This window comes from Impatiens glandulifera, chromosome 3 (assembly GCF_907164915.1).
Source record: "Impatiens glandulifera chromosome 3, dImpGla2.1, whole genome shotgun sequence".
NCBI lineage: Eukaryota > Viridiplantae > Streptophyta > Magnoliopsida > Ericales > Balsaminaceae > Impatiens > Impatiens glandulifera.
Genome location: NC_061864.1, coordinates 47,780,637 through 47,786,985, shown reverse-complemented (window position 1 = coordinate 47,786,985; position 6,349 = coordinate 47,780,637).

Genomic DNA, 6,349 nt, shown 5'->3' with positions numbered 1-6,349 from the left:
AAATAAGATACTTCAACACAAGAAACAATAGCGCATAATTAGGGTTATTGAATTAATTGTCTTTTTCGATCTCCTTATAAAACTCAACGATCTTCTAAAATTACCAAAAACGAAGATTACGTAAAAAGTCGTTAAAACTTAAAACCAAACGGAGGAGATGAGGCAGCCGAGTTTGAATAGTTCTAGCTGGCCAAGTTGATAATATATATTGGATTCCTTTGATCGTAATTTTCTTTATTCATTCCCCTATAATGTTTACTTTTGTCCTTTAATAATTAAAGTAAAAAGATGCTCAATGAAAGCCGCCCTCCTACCTCATAACATATTTCAATAAAACCCACGTAAAAGCATATTCCAAAAATATATGCTTTAATTAATTAAGTTCCCACATTTTAAACATTACAGTCACAAATTAATAATAAAAATTAATATCTTACTTATTTTCTGAAATAATATTTTTTTTTTGTTGTTGCGGTGAAAGTATGAAATTAATATAATCTATCGTCTTTATTTACACTTTCTATTTATGACGTTTTAAATAAAAATCAAACTTAAAAATTTTCATCTTCTAGAACCACTATTGTCAGTTGAATTTTCACTTTAGCCTAAAAATAATTTCACATTTCATTAAAATTGACTTCAAATTATAATCATATTATAAAAAGTGTTAGAAAAAAATAATGAAATTAAAGTTTCAAAGATATTTATAGATCAAAGTGTAACATATCTAATTGTCACCAATAAAAGAAATATTAGTAGTATTTAATTCTATTAGATTAATATTTGTCTTAACTAATTGTGTTATTATTTATTTTTTTATTTATGAACAATTTTGTGCTGAATAATTTATAATGTTTTTGTCGTTAAGTTTAAACGACTTTCGTTTATATCATTTTTCATTTTAAAAAACAAATTTTGTTTTCCTTCTATTAATTTAGTTTTTGTTTTCCAAGATATTTTATAACAATAATAGATAATATGAAAAATATCTTATATGAAAAAGAAAAATAGAAAAAAAAGAACTTCAAATTGTTGTTAATGTTAGTCAAATTTATACATCTGTTCAATTATCTTCGAGATTAGGTTATAACACTTTCTCAGCGCTGTATAAAATTGACGTTATTTATTCAGAAATAATATGATATATTTTAGTGGATCGAAGCAATTGCGAAGTTTAAGGAAAATCAATTATTTAAAAACAAGTTGTGATATGGGCTTTTGACCAATGGTTTGGGCAGGACTGTACCATGTTGGTCAGCAAACTCATCATCAATTAAATTTACCCTATTTTTTTTCTTGGTTCAAGTCAATTATTGATGTTTTTTTCTTTCAAATATTAATTTTTTTTCATTCAAAATAGGATATGTCTTAATTTCAAACTTATAAATGATGGTCCAAATGTGAAAGTAAATGGATTATTAAAAAAACAGACATGAAAAAGGTTTATGCTTAACTATTCAATCATTTAGTTTCATTTGCTTTAATATATATATATATAGAAGTGAGAGAGAGAATTTAGTGAGGGAATTTGGTGAGGGAATGACTTGGCATCACCTTCATTGGTTGGAAGATGTAAAAGTGGGAGGAAAGAGAGAAAAGTGAGAAATTATTTGATTTTTTTAGAGAATAAAATTATGACAAGTCATTCCCTCACCAAATTTCCTCACTGAATTCCATCACCTAATCATTTCTCATATATATATATATATTTAATTATTTAATTATTTTCAAATAATCCCTTATTATAAAACATATTTTCTAAAAATTAAATCACTTAATTCATTCATAAGTATAACATAACATATCTTTACAAAAGTTAAATTTTTATTAAAAAAATATTTTAATAATTGAACTTAAATAATGTTAAATAGATGGGTTTTTCATATAACAAAATTTTAATTTATATCACAACTCTTTTCTTTTTTATGTTGTCATTCTTAATCAATTTATCATCCAGATATTTTTTTAAAACTAATATTTTATCACAATTATAAATTAGAATCACATAAATCTTATTATTTGTCAGATTTATAATAAAATGGTCATCATGAGACTAATTATTTAAACGCCTTTTGATTATGAAAATTAGGATTCTTAACCACCTTATTGCTATATTCATATAATCTATGTATAAACCTATGTTTTCAACTGTGATAATGTCCTTATGTTTTCAATGTCTGCAATTTTATTAGAGAACACCGAACCCGAGTGTTTCAGATCCCATAGTAACTTCCACGCGACGCCGCCCACTAGATCTTTGTCATTGAGGGTAATTAGTCTTTATCCCTCTACATAAGTGATATGGGTAACTCCCAATTCTTCAAAAGACAAATTCAACAAACTAGACATTACATTTTATATTCAAACTTCGAGACTTTATACGAAAGTTAATATGTTCTAAAAAGACATATGTTGGGCCTTTGGGTCCAGCCCAATCAGACATTTAATTAAACAAACAAATCCTAAGAAAGTTACTCATTTTATCATTGCTAGAGAGAGAACATTCTGTTAAGAAGAGAAGAAATAGAGGAAGAAAAAGAGAAGGAGGCAATAGAGATCTCCTTACATTTATCACCTTCAAGTTTCAATTTCTTGTTGTATATCTAGACTAGCTTGAGTCTAAATGCAATTGGTTTATCTGTTTGTATACCTCAACTTTGGGTTTAAAATTGAGAAAAATATTTATATCCGTTTCTTGTTTATAGTGAAAATTGCCAGTTGGCCCCGTGGTTTGTAGCCTCTAGGTTGAGAGGGTTTTTCACATAAATCTGGTGTTGTTTTGTTATGTGTTTGATCTCCTATTTTAGATTTGGATAAATTGTGTATTTATCCACCTCACATCGATTAATTGATTACCGTATAAAATTATTCTTCGTTTCAAAATTTTCAACAACATACTCTTTACGTGCAATATTTTTCAAAATTTTGCACTTGTATTCTATTGCATGCATATGTGTTAGTATATAGGGATATCATTAGACATAGTTTTGGGTTTAAAACTATACATTAAATTAAAACATACCCTCTTTCCATATCATATCTTAAGATTCCTTTTTTTTTCGTCACATCTATCTCTAAACGTTTTTCTTTTTATTGTGTATTCCTTTCATGCTGGACATATGTCGCGTTCCCAACATTCCGTACGTCTGATAATTGCATCAATTGCATTTTCCAACATTCCAAGTTTGAAATCGTTGTACCACCGACATTCATTGTCTTTTTTTCCCTTTGCTGTCCAAGATAACTTTCCATATTCATAATATCCCTTGACGACTAAATAATTCCAAAAAATATTCATTTCACCAACTTTGTTACAAACATCCAACCATTTTATAAAAGGTTAACAAATTTATACTTTTAAAAATAATATCATGTCATTTGACTTAAATGAGAGTAATTCTAAACTTTTGATGAAAACTTGATATATCAATGAATTAGCAATCAAGCCTTTGTATAAATTTCCAAACAACAAACTCATTTATAAAAGGTCAATATATAGTCACCCTTTTAAAATGCTAAAATTATATCGTCACTTGACAAATGATTGATCATTTGATGATAACTTATTTAAATCACGAATTAGTAATTAAGCCATTAAAAATCAATTAAACCTAAATTACTATATTGTTTCTCTCACACAACATTCACCTATTCAAAACATAAAAACATGATTATCAATTCATCTATTTTTTTAAACACTTAATTTTAACCTCTTATTTTATAATTTTTAAAATCCTGAGCCAACAAAAGTATTTTAAAAAAAAATATTTTATACGGACTTTTTGCACATAATTAATTCATCTAATTCGTACCTCTGACTAATTAATAAAAATAATATTGCTACTAATCAGGTTATTATTGTCATCATTTAATCGAGTTAAGATTTGTTTAACTTTGATTTTTATTCTTTTCACTTTTAAGATTTGAATGAAATAATTTTAATTATATTTTAAAATAAAAAAATTAAATATTTAAAAAAATTAATATCTCATTAAAATATTCGTCGTTAAAAAAAATAGTAATGAACAAATAATAATAGAAATATAATTTATGGGTTTCTTTCTGTCCAATCCAGCCCAAATGACCCGGTCTGGCCTGGCCCGCAGTTCAAAAGGTCCATCGAGATTTTGAGAAGTTTTTGGGAAAAAAATAATGTACTGTTTGAGAGCTGTTTGATTTGAGGATTGAGAGGTTTTCTTTGATTTCTAATAGTCAGGCTGAGACAGAGCTTGTGTTGGATTGATTTTGGAGTCTCAATCGAAGTTCCATTTGGGGTTAAATTTCTTACATATTCTGGTCTCTATTTTGTGTTTATGAGCTGAGATTCAGTTAATGATAACATGAGATTATTGGTTTTCCATTCGCTTACAGCTTAGACTCTATTTAAAAAATTGTCCTGATTAAGGTTTTCAAATGATCCTCTAAGATACGTTGTTAGGTGATCTTCTCACTAGAGCTTAATTCTCCTTTTATAGTTTTTGTTCTTAGTTTGGTTCTTGTGTAACTTCTCGTTTGGTGATTGGCTGTGTAAACAAAAAGAGGAAAAAGATCATAGCCGAGAGCTCCCCGGTCATGATCGGGAGTGTCTCTATCCATGACCAAGTGACCTGCATATGTGATATGACCGAGAGGCTTTGGCCGAGACCAAGTACGCATGGAAATCAGTGACAGAAGACCCAGGGCCGACCGAGAATTATAGTCCATACAGACAAAATATTTGTGCCCCACAAAGTTAAAAAAAATTATAGTTTTAAATTACACACAGGTGTTCCACCAATTCGACCGCGAAACGGCGAAACGGTTTAGTGGACGGTCCGGTTTTCAAAATTCAATACGAACGTTTCGAACCGATCAAAATCCGGTCCAACCGAACGGTTCTACCGAAAAACCAAACTGGAAACTAATTTTAATTTCTTGGATAATTAGTAGTTAGGATTTGATCTGTTCTCTCTAATTTGGCGACCTGGACATATTTCTTTGTTAGATTATTTGTTAGCCATAACTTACCGTTTGAATGCACTTCCTTTTCATAATCTAAATTGCTTGCATTTTAAGATCTAGAAATTATGTAGTTGTTGCAGTTGTTGATCACTTGATCTCCTTCGTTTTCTTAAAATCATCTATCTCATTTTTTTTAGTCTGTTCCATGGTGATTATGTAGTATTCTTATTTTTTTCCCTCTTTCTTTTTTCAGTGTGCTCCAATGCTCCAATTCTTCTGAACCTCGAGCGAATGTTTATGTGCATGTTTATGTGCAGAGAGAAAACTAATCTGCGAGGATAGAGAGAAAGTCATTTGGTCGGAGAATCGTGAATGTTGGTTCAGATTATTTGATCATCTAAGAACGGTTACGAAGAAAGAAACATTGGAAAAACTGAGAATGACAATAATATTTGCTGAAGAAAAAAAGTTTTAAGAGTCTTAAATGTTATATATCAAACTTTACAAACAACCCTTATAAATGAGTAAATTAGCCTAGAAATCTTAAATTTTTTATACATACAAACCTAAGTTCATTAATAATTAAATAAGCCTTAATCGCATAAAAGACAATAAAAACCAACAACTTTCAATTTGCTAACAATAAATGCTTAGACTCACAATCTACCCCATAAGCTTGATTTGGTTCGAGATTCTTCACACCAAGCAACTCTCGCATCTCCGCGAATTTGGCTATTGCAAGTACCTCGGTGAGAATGTATGCACGTTGCTCTCTAGTGCTTACAAACTCTATAATGATTTGTCGGCTCTCGACGCATTCACGGATGAAGTGGAACCGAGTGTCGATGTATTTGATGTGTCCATGAAGCATCGGGTTCTTCATTAATGCTATTGCGGACTTGTTGTCAACATAGATGGTTACCGGCCTCGGCTCGCATCTGAGCACCTCGCTCAACAAGTTCTCAGCCAAAGTCCTTGGCACGATGCTGCAATAGCTGCAATAAACTCCGCCTCACATTAAGATAAAGCAATAGTTTACTGCTTCTGAGATTGCTATGTGATCAGATTCCCGTTAAGATAAAAAATCATCGCTCCGATACTTTTTCTGTCGTCTGTGTCACCGGCTAGGTTGCTGTCAATAAAACCAACGAGTTCTTTAACTTCTCATCATCTTCTTAACTAAATACCATAGCTCGTCGTTCCCTTAACGTAACAAAGAATGTGTTTTACTACATGTTGGTGTAGAGTTGTAGGTTGCTCCATGTATGGACTCACTATACCAACTGCATAAGAGATATCGGGTCGAATGTGCGTCAAATACCTAAGACACCCGATGATACGCCTATACTCCTTCAGATCCACTAAGCTTTCTTCCACATCCTTTTCGAGCTGCAACTTTGCGCCCATC